We start from the raw sequence: 15475 nt of genomic DNA on the forward strand, positions 1-15475 counted from the left end.
GTCAGAAATGTTTGAGACCATAGATTGTATGGCATTGCTGGGCATTTGCTTAACAGGAGTTTTCCTGAGAGTGAGGTTCATCGTGACCCTGCATGGCCTACTGGAAAGAGCACGAGCTTGGGAGTCAGAAGGAACTGGGTTCTAATCCCATCTCTGCCAGTTGTCTGCTGTGTGACTTTGGACAAGTCATTCAACTTCTAGGTACCTCAGTTACCCCATATGTAAGACTGTAAACCCCATATAAGATATTAACTGTATACAACCTGATTAGCGTGTATTCATTCATTCATTCAATTTGAGTGCTTACTGTGTTCAGAGCACTATACTAAAAGCTAGGGAGAGTACATTACAACAATAAACAGTCACATTCCCTGCCCACAACAAGCTTACAGTCTAGAGACGGGGAGACAGACATTGATACAAATAAAATAAAATTATAAACATGTACATAAGTGTGGGCCTGGGAGAGGGGAAGAGCAAAGAGAGCTAGTCAGGGTGATGCAGAAGGAAGTGGGAGATGAGATGTGGAGCTTAGTCTGGGATAGCCCTGTGCTTACTACAGTGCCAGGCACAAAGTAAGACCTTAACGAATACTATAAAAAATGCCAAGCACAAATGGTAACAAGAACAGGGGAAATTCAATGCAGTTGATAGACATGATCCCTGCACTTAAGAATCTTGCAGGCTCAAGATGCCTTGGTTAAGGACCTGGGGAGGTGGGGAAGGATGGCGATGTTTCACAGACTCCTTGGGGACTTCAATTACAACAGAGGGAGATCCTAGAATTCTGGACCAAACTAGACCTTCCTCCAGTGCTAAACATTAGCTCTAATTTGGTGTTCCTGAAACCCTGAAATTTTAGGGCCAGGCTATTCTATGATAAATTTCTCAGGATTGGGGAGGAAGCCAGAGCTCTGAGAGAGATACCAATGATATTACCACCACAGGAAAGTGGTAGGAGGGTTCGTGCTGCCGAGATCCATCTCCCCACTCAAAAGACTGGAGTGGGAAGGCAACAAAACACCTGGAAGAAGCCTCGGGTTTGTTTCCTTTTCATTTAAAAGTAAATAAAAAGTTAAATCCCTGGGATAACAGCAGTCCAAGCAGAGATCAGAAGTAGCATGAGATTAGCATGAGGAAAAGTATCTTAGCCTAGTGGAAAGAGAACAAGTTTGGAAGTTAGAGGACATGGGTCCTAATGCCAGCTCCACCACTTGTCTGCTGTGTGACCTTGGGCAAGCCACTTTACTTCTCTGGGTCTTAGTTATTTGTAAAATGGAGAGTAAGACTATGAGCTCCACATGGGACAACCTGATCAACTTGTATCTATCCCAATGCTTAGAATAGTGCTTGGCACAATCAAGCGGTTAACAAATACCATCATTATTATTAGATGATAGTCAAATCGGGAGTGCTGAGGCTATTGGACAGACTGGCCAGTCACCATGTTGGACTATGGTTCCACCCCTTCGATTTGAGATTGGTAGAACCTATAGGATGCTCAGACAAATTCTAAAGTGAACCAAGCCCCTCTTATGCAAATCGCACCCCTGTCACAGATCAAGACCAGATCAGTCTCAAGAGGTCTGGCCTTTGAGTGCCCAAAGCAGCGTGGCTTAGCGAAGCAGCGTGGCTCAGTGGAAAGAGCGTGGGCTTTGGAGTCAGGGCTCATGAGTTCGAATCCCAGCTCTGCCACTTGTCAGCTGTGTGATTGTGGGCAAGTCACTTAACTTCTCTGTGCCTCAGTTCTCTCATCTGAAAATGGGGATTAAGACTGTGAGCCCCACGTGGGACAACCTGATTCCCCTATGTCTACCCCAGCGCTTAGAACAGTGCTCGGCACAGAGTAAGCGCTTAACAAATACCAACGTTATCAAACATTGGGGAGGCATGCCAACCAGTCAATGGGGTTCATAGATATTCATCAGGATGAATGAGGCACAAGCAACATTTGGTCTAGTAGAAAGAGCTCAGGCCTGGGAGTCAGAAGACCCTGGATTCTAATCCTAGCTCTGTTACTTGTCTGTGTATGGCCTTGGACAAGTCACTTAACTTTTCTTTGTCTCAGTTTCCTCATTTGTAAAATGGGGATTAGGACTGGCCACCCCAGGTGGGACACGGACTGTGTCCAACCTGATTAGCTTGTATTTACCCTAGCACTTAGTAGAGTGCTTGGCACAAAAATAAGCACTTAACCAATAGCATAAAAAGGAGCAGTTAAAAAGATTAATGTTCTGAATGTATCTAAAGATTTTTTTGTCAGTTGGAAATAGTAAACACCCAAAGATGAAAAAGAAGCTGATCAATATCTGATCGTTTCCTAAATCCCAACATAGTCATATTCTCACTCCCTCTCATTATCTTATATTATACCATGTATCACTGTCTCTTTTGTTTTTTTGGGGGGAGGGGACATTTTTCTTCAGGACTAATGACATTGATATTTAAATTTTACTCCACTCATCACTGTATATATCATCAGGGAAGAGTAAGACCGAGGCAACATATGATGCTGTAAAACTATATAATCCAATTTTTTTATTTAAATAAATTAAATGAAGTAGTGTGCATAAAAAAAAATCCTTGGTAAGTTATATATCTTTGCAGTGAGAGAGACCTGGTTTATCAAGACCTTCAAAGTCTGTTTTTCTATACTAACTTTGTCAGCCTAAATCAGTGGTCATGACACTTCATTAAAAAAAAAAAAGGTGAAGCTCGGAAAAATCTCTACAATTCTCTATTTATAATCAGGAAAGCTGATTAACACAAGTTCAGTTTTCCATTTCAGAGTAATACAGTGATAAGATAAAGCTTCAATTTCAAGGTTGAAATAATACTGCTTAATTCTATCATGTCTTTTCACCTTGAATATTTTGTTTTTTAACCGACTAGTTATGTTACAAGTAATTAAGATGCCGCAGCTGTCTTTGAAGAACAGAGAATCTAATCATTTACACAAAAAGGTGTTATTCCCATACATTAAGTACTGGCAATTGCAGATGCTTTTGTTCAATCTTACATAGCTCTGCTACCCCTCCCAGTTAAAGAATGAAATGGACTTTACCTCTTTACTGTCTTTTATGATTCTAACAAAAAGGAACATTATCCCCTCCAGAAATTATTTATTTTCCATCCCGTTGCAATAGAGATACTTGAAAACACAGCTTTAGTATTTTAAATTCTACCTTTGTTTTCTTAAGAATCAAGATCTTAGCGGAAATATAATGTGCCTGAAACTTAAAAAATGTCATACTGTGAATCCACATAGCCTCCATTCCCAGCTGATGCTAACCTGGGCTCCTTCTATTTCTACAAGGGGCTCTTGGCCCTTGGAAGAGCACAAATCAGGGATATGTTTTTCCCCCCAATTTGTGCATCAATATCCAACTGGTTAAAGTAATTCAAACACAGCAGGATATTTCCTTTGATCATTTTCAACAAATTAGCCCAGACTTCTTCAATTTGAGTTCTTTAAACACAGTGCTGATATTCTACTGAAAAGGTAGCTTCTCACCCAAGGCAATCATGGGACCTGTTGGGCTGCTCCCTGTGTATGACAAAGATGCCATCATAGAACAAGGAAGGAAGATAGCAGACAAGATGCTTTCCTAAAAAAAGAACAAGCCAATTTTAGAGACTGTTTCAACTATATTTACCTTTGTAGCATCTCTTCCCAGAAATAATTCTAGAGTCTAACTCCAATAGGTTAAAAAAAAATCCCATATTTTAAGTAGTGTAGCCTAGTGAATAGAGAGTCAGCCTGGGAGTCAGAGGATCTGGGTTCTAATCACAATTCTGCCACTTATCTGCTATGTAACTTGGAGCAAGTCACTTAACTTCTCTGTTCCTCAATTCCCTCATCGACCAAATGGGGATTCAACACCTTTTCTCCCTCTTACTTTGACTGTGGCCGCATGTGTGATTCTAACCCAGTGCTTACTACAGTTTTTGACACCTAGTAAATGCTTAACAAAAACCTTGATTACTACTATTATTATCATTATTGTTATTGCCATGAAATCATAAGAGGTGTAAGACAAATGGGCAAGAAAGGAGGAGAGGTAAGTGACAACACTGCAAATCTGTGAGGGCTCTTAAGAAAGTCAGACGGGGGCAAACTTAGAGTTCTGAATAGGAGTTTCAGCAAGAAGTCATTTTTTTGCTGCACCTCCCATTCTGGTGATGCTCGATTTGTCATCCTTCGTACCCCTTTTGACTCCAGTGCTGAAAGGGAGTTGGGAAATGTAGAGACCTTGATGATGATGATGACGATGATGATGGTATTTGTTAAGCGCTTACTATGTGCAGAGCACTGTTCTAAGCACTGGGGTAGATACAGGGTAATCAGGTTGTCGCATGTGAGGCTCACAGTCTTAATTCCCATTTTACAGATGAAGTAACTGAGGCACAGAGAAGTTAAGTAACTTGCCCAAAGTCACACAGTTGACAAGTGGCAGATTTGGGATTCGAACCCATGACCTCTGACTCCCAAGCCCGGGCTCTTTCCACTGAGCCAAGATGCTTCTCTGCAAGCTCATGGAGGGCCTAGCACTTCAAGCATTAAGACAGACTAGAAATGGCACCATCTGTCCTGAAGCTATGGCCAGCCAAAGACAACACCATTGAAACTTGAGTTAGGTAGTTTTTGTTCCAAGTTTGCAGTTAGGAGGAAATATGCTGGCCCCAAGAATTGATGCACCTCACTCATGCTGTCATTTGATGGAGAAGAATTGGAAGAGAGATGACCCATTCAGAAATTGCTCTATCTTCCCTGAGAAAGTAATGGCTCAAGCTGTGAAACCAAAATTCTTCTATCTTGAGTAATCTTGGTCTATAGGGAATGTACCCTTGGCAAATGACAAGATATTGTCAGATGACATTTGGCACTGGAAAATCAATGATAACATCAGTGGCAAGATTTGAAAATCAGTGATCACCTCTCCTAGGAAAAAGACCTTTGAGTAGCCAGATGGTAGAAGATTAGGAGGTAGTGGCTAACTGCTGAAAGACACTAATATCTTAGGGAAAAGGTTTTTGACAGAACCACTTTTACAGAAGCAGAAGGATATCAATGCACTATAAAATGGTGCTATTTTCATGGGAATACAAGATCTTGTGATATAGTTTGGAGCTACCATCCTAAAGTTCCATTATTAGAACTGAACCAACTACAGCCTATACAAGTTTGAAGTACCTGTGTATTTTGTATAAAAAATACCTCAAAATTCTAAATTATCAATAATAAGGGTAATCATTTCCAGATAATGGCTATTACCTTGAAAATGAGCTGTCAATTAATTTTGGATTTGGTCTGGGTAAAAGTGGGCATTTTGTCTACCAGATACTGGGAAAGCAGCATGGCTTAGTGGAAAGAGTACGGGTTTGGGAGTAAGAGGTCATGAGTTCAAATCCCACCTCTGCCACTTGTCTGCTGTGTGACCTTAAGCAAGCCACTTAACTTCTCTGGGCCTCCATTACCAGCCCCATGTGGGACAGGGACTGTGTCTAACCTAATATGCTGTATCTACCCCAGCATTTAGTACAGTGTTTGGCACATAATAAGGGCTTAACAAATACTGTAATTATTATTAATTATTAAATGGATGGGTAGAATCATAAGCAAGTCCAGGATGGGCTCAAGCACTAGATAAAACAGATTTAGGCTTGCAACGATACTTTGCTTGATTAAGTGAATGATATATTAGCAACATGGAGACTAAAATAACAGTCTTTGGCTTACTCAGTAAACTGATAAAGAAAGGATCCAAAGAGGTCCAAGTCCCAGACTGGTCCTCCTTAGCTGGGTTCCTATAATTCACCTTCACCCTGAAATTGTGAAAGAGCCATTATCTTTTTATGAAATACTTGTAGTGCTCAGTTCATACTGGGAGAGGTACTGAGGGACAAAATGGTAAAAGTGTAAAGTTGGCACCACTCCAAGTCACAGATCAATCTCCAATCTCCTTCCCAAGGCTCAAGAGAGGAAGGGTGGAGGTTTGACAAATGGAAGCGCCAATACGTCTGGCTGTCTCTGCTCCTCGTCTGGGCTTTCTTATTCTAGCTCCCCAACTTCTGGGTCACAGAGGACCCATTGCGGGATTGACCCAGTCTGCAGCCTTCCTGAGAGTAAAAGATGCTGGAGCCAAAGGGACCAGAGGTCTGGGATGTGTCTTAGGCCTCTCTGTTGCCAGGTCTTTGGGCTACCCAGGTAAAGCACTCCCAATTAAAAAGGAACCATCTTTATGTGTAACTGCATATACCCAAATTCATTCAGCTAGCCATGGAATATGAAAGATAGATTCAGGTGATTAATTTAGGACACCAAATGGTCTCCATGGCTACTTCTTTCTGAATTCGCCTCTTCAGACTGCAGTAATATCAGATTGGTAGGGACTCATTATTTCACTTCTGTTGCAATGAACCCTGAATTGAAAGACCAATATAATTGATCAATAAGTAACAGTAGTCTATAGATAACTTAGTATGTAATATTGAATTTTCCATTTCTTGGCAATGACACTGATATTGTCAGATGACATTTGACACTGAAAAATCAATGATAACTTCCAGTGGTAATATTTAAAAATCAGTGGTCAACTCTTCCAGAGAAAATGACTTTTGACTGGCCAGGTGGCAGAAGATTAGGAGGTATTGACCAACTTCCAGCAGTTGGAAGACAACATCTTTAGAAAGAAGATTTCTGACAGAATCATTTTACAGAAGCACCATGATATCAGTGCACTTTGAAACAGTGCCATTATTCTCAAAACCTGAACACTAGTAACACAAAAACTGCAAAAACTACAACACGTAGGTCAAAAAGTCATCAAGGTTAGGAGAATTCCTGACAAAAGGATTCTACATAAGTAGCATTGGCCTATGCAAGTGCTAGAGGTTACTACCAATAGGAAACTTTGGAATAATTTAATATTACTCACCACACTGATGATCGTAACTGGCCATCCGGATTTTGTGATCGTCTGCGAGGAGCTTAAGCTAACATCTTTGCTGGGCTACAGTCCACTGGTGATAATGTCGGGAATCTACAAATGGAGCAAACTTTATCAATAAGACACAGCCTTACCAAGCAAACTGCACATTACCCTTAATATCTTCTTAGTTCTCACAGAGTGAAAAGTCTGAGAACAACCTGGCAAGGGTGGACAACTCATACTTAGGACTGTTGTTTGGATACAGTCAGGATCATTGTCAAACTGTGGAACGTCATAGGCATTGGTGCAGCAGACGACAGCGGATTGGCTGACTATGGCCCCACATTGGCACACAGGGAGTCATGTCCTAATAGAAGAGCAAAATGGGAACGGGAAGGTTTTAATGTTTTTGCAGCACCTTTCTTCCAAGGAGCTCAAAGTGCTTTACAGACGTTATGTCATTAATCCTCAAAACACCCCTGATCTGGCTCCAATGAGGTGCAGACAGGGAAGAGCCTCTCTCCCTCATTTATTATGTTTAAATTCTAATATCTCTGTCAGAGAGCCTAAATAACTATGGTCATAGGCGCCATAGAAATAATTAGATGGTTAGACGGAAAGATAGATTGATTCATGGGTTCACCAAGTTTCAAGTCTGTTATTGTTGAGGATCCATTAACCACTAGTTTTCTACTTAAGCTTTTTCATTGTGTTAAAAGCTTCCATATTTTTTAGTACATGGCATATCATCTTCCAGGCGCAAGACATCACTATTTCAACTGGAAGATAGTAAACCATTTCTGAACACTAGAAATAGTGGAGACTCCGATGTAATGGATCCCTATTTATTTTTAACGTAATCAATAGTTGTTTGCAAGTAATTGCACACTATAATCTGTAAGTAAAGTAAGCTTGAAAGCACAGAATTATGTGAGGAGAAAGACGAACCTGTTCTGCTTTTTGGACAGATTTCACGAGATCTTTGCATTCTTGAAGATTTTGTGGGTCATAATGGTGACCATTTCATATCTCCCTTTATTCTGCATATTATCTATGAATTTCTGCAGAACAGTGAACTTCCCTTGCTGAACCTCTTTACTGATTGAAGTTAAGTACTGCATTTTCTACAGAAATCAATGAAGCTAATCACACAAGCACAGTTCAATGTTTCCCATTCAGCAGTCTTGAAAATACTTGAATATCATAATTGGTCTGCAGCTGAGCACATTTCTGCCTTCAGATCTAAGGAGGATGAAGTATCTTATCCCACTCACCCGACAAGTGAATAATAAAATATCTAAGCCACAGGATTGTTGTTGTTGTTACTGTTATAGTTAAAGAGATCACTTACAAAATAGGGTCTTAGGCTTCAGGGTCTCTTATTCCCATTCCTCTTAAAGTAATCAGCATTAGGTGCAGTACAATCTGGTAATTATTTCTGAACAAACATGAAAGGTAAAACTCTTGCCTCATTTTTCTTAAAAAATATAATCTGCCTAAAGGTGAATCCATCCACAGTGGAGTTTTGTGATAATGGTTCAAGGGGGAGAAGAATCGAAGTACTACTCTACTATTCCACTAGATTGCAAACTACTAAAGGGAATAATCATAATAATTATTATTATGGTATTTGTTAATCACTTACTATGTGCCAAGCACTGTTCTAATCACTGGGGTAAATACAAGGTAATCAGGGTGTCCCACGTGTTGCTCAAAGTCTTAATTCCCATTTTACAAATGAGGTAACTGAGGCAAAGAGAAGTTAAGTGGTTTGCAAAAGGTCACACAGCAAACAAGTGGCAGAGCTGAGATTAGAACCCACAGCCTCTGACTCCTAAACCTGTGCTCTTTCCACTAAGCCATGCGGCTTCAGGAATCAGGTTCAGAGTTATATTATGGTTCCCTAAGGACTTAGTACAGTGCCCTGCACATAGCAAACACTCATCAAATACCACTAATTGATTTCTGCACCTCAATAGAAAATGCAAGATGTGCCATGCCGTGGGAAAAAGACTAAGAATGATTAGTACTTAATGTTAGATGTTAAATTTGGTTATTAGTTGCTCATAAAGATCTCACTTACTTGTACCCTATATGTAAGGTGGCCACGTATGTCTAGGAGATGCACATAGCATCAAATGTTTTAAGCTGGAGATTCAGTGTACCATAATGGTGTCATCATGTTGGAGGTATGTGGATTTTGCGGGGTTCTAGAGCTCTTCTCTAAAGTAAAATTTAGATGGCATTAGGTGGTACTCATTGTTTAATCTCTGCTATAGCTTGTTCAGGTTTAGGATGAGAACTTGCAGTCAGAGTGCTGTACCTGTGCTTGATCGCATAACCTTGGTATGATCCTTGACTCCTCTCTCTCATTCAACCCACATATTCAATCCATCACCAAATCCTGCCTATCCCACCTTCAGAACATCGCTAAAATCCACCCTGTTCTCTCCATCCAAACTGCTATCATGCTAATTAAATCACTCATCCTATCCTGCCTAGATTACTGCATCAGCCTCCTTTCTGACCTCTCAACCTCCTATGTCTCCCCATTTCAATCCATACTTCATTCTGCTGCCTAGATCACTGTTTTACAGAAACATTCAGAACATATCACCCGCCCTCCTCAAAAATCTGCAGTGGTTGCCTATCCACCTCTGTATCAAACAAAAACTCCTTATCATTGGCTTTAAAACTCTCCATCACCTTCCACCCTCCTATCTCACCTCACTTCTCTCCTTCTACAACCCAGCCTGCATACTTCGCTCTTCTAATGCTAATCTTCTCTGTGCCTCGATCTCACGTCTCACTGCCAATCCCAGCAAATGTCCCAACTCTGGCCTGGAATGCTTTCCCGCCTCAAATCGACAATTACTCTCTCCACCTTCAAAGCCTTATTGAAGGTCCATCTCCTCCAAGAGGCCTTCCCAGACTAAGACCCACTTTGCCTCATCTCCCACTCTCTTCTATGTTGCCCTGACTTGCTCCCTTTACTCTCTCCACACAACCAGCCTCACAGCACTTATGTATATATCTGTAATTTTATTTATTTGTGTCAATGCCAGTCTCACTAACTCTGGACTGTGAGCTCACTGTGGACTGGGAATATCACTGTTTATTGTTGTACTGTACTTTCCCAAGTGCTTAGTACAGTGCTCTGTGCACAATAAGTGCTTAATAAATATGATTGAATGAATAAATGAGTGATCCAGCACCTATGGAGAAGCATAGACACATCCAAGTCTGCACTTCTACTTTCTCACCCTTTCTCTCTCTTGTCCTCTCTCTCAACTCTCAGTCTCTCTCCAGTGTTCTCTCTATCTCTCTCCCTCTCTCAATTCTGTTCTCTCTCTTCTGTCCCCTCCGCTCGCCCATCAAAGGAGCTTATCTCAACCACTTCCCAGCTCTTCAGACATTCAGGGTTGAGGCTAGGAGAGTTGCAGATATTCAGAACCCTGGCATGTCTCCCAGTACAAATTAAGCATTAGTGACCTGAAAAAAGTTCATTTTATCGTCTAATTTTACTTAATATAAAACAGGGAGTAGCTTAGGCACTGGGAGACTCTACCTTTAAAGAAGTTTTACTATGCACTTTATACCGGGTACTGTATAAACAAGAGCATAACTATACATTGCATAAAAGTATTTGTAGTTATTAGGGCCAAGAAAATATTTTGTTCAGGGAAACATGTCTTCTTCAGCTGCCAAGGTCTGCAGTCTTTGGCCAGGAAGATGAAACATAATTTAGTAAAGTGAGAGAAGAGAGAAAAAATGACAAATGGTGTTTTATTTATGAGCCTCTCATGTAATCGCAAATAAATTAACTGAAAAGAGGCTGAAATTCATGGAACACAAGATCAAAGTGGAAGCTGCCAAAATCAATTAATGTTATTTACTGAGCATTTACTATGTGGAGAACACTGCACTAAGTGCTTGGGAGAGTACAGTATGACAGAATTAGCAGACAAATTCCCTGCCCATAATGAACTTAAAGTCTAGAGAATGAGCTTACATTTGTGTCCCTTGTTAGAGTTCCATCAAGAAATTCTACAATAGGTGTTGATAAGAAATTATTTTCCCCACTCCCAAGTGCAACTGCAAGGACTCAAAAAACCTGACTATAATGTGTGGCTATGTTTTATGGTGTTATGATATTATAAAATGAAAATGAAAATCACTTATGTCACTTATAATAACTGTTTACAGAGAAGATGATTCTCTGAATGCAATTCAACCTGAAAAGTGTATTCTTCTTAATGTTTTATTTTGTCTCAAAACCCAATTTATTACTCATGCGATCAAATTAGCTTTAGAATGCATTATGTGGACTCACAAAACAACAGTACTCTGAATAGAAAAAAAACCCCAAACCCTAGAAAAAGTATGCATTATGGTAAATAAGATGATAGGGTGAACATCCAATCAGATGTTTGAACAAATTACGGACTGGGAAGCTTCCAAGAGAATGCTCATTCTCCTGTTCTGACTTGTAAAAACAATAATTGTAGTATTTAGTAAGTGCTTACAACATGCCAGGCACAGAACGAGAAAATCAAGTTGGACCGAGTCCTTGTCGCACATGGGCTTTACAGTCTAAATATGAGGAAGAGCAGACATTTTTGATACTTAGTCCCCATTTTATAGATGAAACTGAAGCACAGATAAGTTAAATGACTTGCCCAAAACAATCACTCATTCAATTGATGACCTGTACTGATTAAATGCTTACTGTGTTTAAAGCACTGTACTAAGATCTTGGGCGAGTACATTATAACAGAGTTGATAGACACCTTCCCTACCCATAGTGAGCTTAAAATCACACAACAGGCAAGTGACAGAGCTGAGATTAGAACCCTGATACTTTTACTCTCAGGCCCATGCTCTTTCTACTAAGCCACAGTCCTTATATCATCTCCAAAAGGATAAAGGAGTTATCTGAAGCTCAGAAGCAAAAACAACATAGTGAGAACAGACATATTTGGGAGGGAGTGCATATATTGGTCTACCAACTTTATTGTTTTCTCCAAAGTGTTCAGTAAAGTGTACTCCATGCAGTAAATGGTCAGTAAATGCAATTGATTGACTGATGTATTTGCAAGCAAATGAGTATGGGCAGGTCACCAGAAAATAGTATTGGGCGCATCATGTAAAAAAAAAAAAAAAGGCATCTATAAGGGAGGTGCAAAAATTGGTGGATGGGCAAATATGGGAGTGGAGGGTAGATTAAGAAGGAGCAGGGAATGTGTACAAAGGTGGGTGAAAGACACTCTCTTTCAGATTAGTGTTTTTGATATTATGTATAGCTTTTCTCTACCCTTAACTTATCTCTGTTTATTGAGTAGTAATGAGTTCTTACGACATATTTTTTCCTATCTCAATGGTAGTTGACATAAATAATTTGAGCGTCTGATGTGCCTTTATATCAAAAACACTTTCAGATTTGGTGGCCACCTAGGAGATGCATGTGATAGGCAGGCATGCAGAGTTTTGAGTGATGACATCACGGGTATCATTTTGAGGAAGCATGCTAAACTGTTCAAACGTTTCTCCAGGAGGACTTCTGAGTATCCCACTTGTTCCAAACTTCTGTATTTTTCTCCCAGGTCTCTCTGAACACAGATGTCATATCTAAGTCTTGCAACTTGGTAGGGGAAGTCTCTGGGGAAGTCTCTTTGAGCTCTGAAAATAAAAAATAAAAAAAAAAACTGGTATAAAGTTGTCTGGTGACCTAACGTGACTGGTCAAGGGCCAGATCTGCTGAAAATTGTACTGACCAGAATAAAAGCAGATAACAGGTTACCACACTCTTGGAGCAAAAGTACCAATGGAAAAAGTGACACATTACCACTGTTTTGTGAAATTTTTCAGAAACAAGGCAATAAGAATATTCGGAAAGAGATAAAATGACTGGTGTTTGAATAGGAAAAAGGATTATGGGACATTAATTTTTTTGCCATTTCAGCTAATTTACATGCTTCTGCCAGATATATCAGCAGAAAACAAATGTCAAAGATACTAATCTAGCCAATGCCTAAATTATCCTCAAAAAGTAAATCAAAAATGAAATAAATCAGGACCTTTCACACACCACCTAAATTCTGCTATTCCACAGCACTTTGTTTACCCTATAGTTTTCAGAAAGTAAAAATTGCCTTCAACCTGGTAAAATGAATCTGAAAGAAGATACCCCCCAAGGAGTAGAAACAAATATACAAAATGGGAGAATAAAAGTTTGGATTTGCCAGTTTTTTTTCTCTTTATAATCACTGTATGTCTCAAAGACCAGCTATTTCTAGGTGTCACAGGTGGGAACAGCCAGGAGACATGATTTAGTGATACTTTGCATGTACACTCTGCTGTGCTCCTGATGGTAACGGTTTTGGGTCTGAAATGTGGCACATGCTGTTTTGGAAAGAAATGAGAAAACATCAAATGTGCACGCCATGCAATGTGCATCTGAGGATATGGCTCATGGTTTTTTCTGCTTAGCAGCTGCAGTTGGCACTTTAAAAAGTCTGATATGCCCCAGGATCCACTCTTCTGGCTGCTACATCACCTCCTGCGAAGCACCATAGCAGCTGGCTGTGAGATTCCCAGGGTGCATCTGAAGAGGAAAATGCAAAGTTTCTTGATGAAATGGAGTCTGGGGGAGGTCTAGTGGGAGGCATAGCATAAGGTCAGGAGAGAACAAGCAGCACAAAGCATGTGACCAGGGTAACCCTTGCTTCATGCCTACTGCAGTTAAAATGCTATTAATATGGTCAAATGATGGATGCAATATTTATGTCAAACTCTTTACTGGTGATTGTGTTTAGGCAAAAAAACAGTTTAGGGAGATATTGTTTATGAAGTTTTCCCGAAAAACAGCAACAACAACAACAACAAGCACCAGACTCATGAAAAATATCTGCTAATTAGTTTGAGATGCAAAAATGTCTTTTTGAATGCCTGTAGCCTTATCATGTCAGGCAGTAATCTCATTAGCTCTCACCAGCTATGCAGGCTCTGACCTTGCCAGCTCCTCCAAGGAAAAGCTGTGGGCTGCAGCAAGAAGTTCTGGTGATTATGTGGATTCTTCCTTCTGGTTAGCATTAAATCCTTTATTATGAAGAAAATGCTGTGCTACTAGAGGTATTAATTCAGATTTTCTCACAGTGAGATTTGCCCAAAGTTGGTGCTGACCATACATTTTTCTGCATTTTCCATCATTTCTGAAAACTTTCCGAATACCCAATTATGCAATAGGTGGGAATCTTTGAAATCTATTTGGTTTAATTGTGGAAATTGGCCAGGGTTCATCCAAAAGTGCATCATATTCATTCTATTCCTGGTTGTTTCCTGTGGGAATGGGCATATATGACTATATCATATACAGAGCAAACAGAGCTTCACGACTTATGAAGTCACTGGTTGTGTCTGCATAGGAATCAGCAAACTCCTTTATGCTGAAACAATTTCAGTCACACATCTCTTAATGGTGGCAATGTTTTCAGCCTTGTCTTCCATGCCCTAAATGGTTTCTGATGGTCTCCATGTAGTTTATTCAGAGAAGAACAGATTGAGAATAAAATTTTTAAAAAAGACTATATCAACATGAAAGCTACCTCTGCAGCTTATGTGTTAGAGAAGCAGCGTGGCTCAGTGGAAAGAGCCCGGGCTTTGGAGTCAGGGGTCATGAGTTTGAATCCCAGCTCTGCCACTTGTCAGCTGTGTGACTGTGGGCAAGTCACTTAACTTCTCTGTGCCTCAGTTACCTCATCTGTAAAATGGGGATTAAGCCTGTGAGCCCCACGTGGGACAACCTGATTCCCCTGTGTCTACCCCAGCGCTTAGAACAGTGCTCTGCACATAGTAAGCGCTTAACAAATACCAATATTATTATACTTATCCATGCTCAGCATTCATATGTGTGGACATTTCTATGTATTTGATTGATCTGTTAATGTACACAGATTTCCCTGCTCATAAATTTTTTTCATCTGTCTCCCCCATTAGTATGCAAGCCCCTTGTAGGCAAAGAATGTGTCATATGCTACTGTTGTATTTTCCCAAGTTCTTACCACAGTGCATCATTCTTAGTTGGTGCCCAATAAATACCTATTACTAATACTATCTCCTTCTTGTCAAATCTAAAGGCCTTTACTCCATCCTAATCCTTCTTGACCCCTCAGCTGTCTTTGACACCTCCTTCTCCTGGAAACATTATCAAACCACGACTTCACTGACTGCTCTCTTGTGATTCTCCTCTATCTCTCTGGTTGCTCATTTTCATTCTCCTTCACGGGCTCTAACTTGACCTCCCACCCTAACGGGGGACTTCCTCAAGGCTCATTTTGGGATCTCCTTTTATTCTCCATCTACACTGGCTTATGGCTATGCAGATGATGGATGATTCCGAATGAACATATCCAGTCCTTATCTGTTTCCTTCCCTGAAGTTTTTTGTTTCATCCTCTCTTTAAGACAACACTACTTGGATGTCCTGCCAACACCTCGAAGTTAACATGTCCAACACAGAACTCCCTATCTTTCCACCCAACACCT

At 40.2% G+C, this 15475-nt stretch overlaps 1 long non-coding RNA gene across 2 annotated transcripts in view; it reads right to left on the bottom strand.

The window, feature by feature from the left end:
• Window positions 1-3456: 3456 nt before the first annotated feature.
• Window positions 3457-15475, bottom strand: part of LOC103169458 — a 29846-nt gene continuing 17827 nt past the window's right edge. The window contains exons 3-4 of one of the 2 annotated variants that reach the window (XR_003758796.2): window positions 6939-7043; window positions 3457-3608 (exon numbers count right to left, since the gene is read on the bottom strand). This is a non-coding gene — a long non-coding RNA (uncharacterized LOC103169458). Of the gene's footprint in view, window positions 3609-6938; window positions 7044-12243; window positions 12612-15475 lie in introns of those variants that run through there. The other variant, XR_003758797.2, reaches the window with a different exon arrangement.

Source organism: Ornithorhynchus anatinus, chromosome 4 (genome assembly GCF_004115215.2).
Source record: "Ornithorhynchus anatinus isolate Pmale09 chromosome 4, mOrnAna1.pri.v4, whole genome shotgun sequence".
NCBI lineage: Eukaryota > Metazoa > Chordata > Mammalia > Monotremata > Ornithorhynchidae > Ornithorhynchus > Ornithorhynchus anatinus.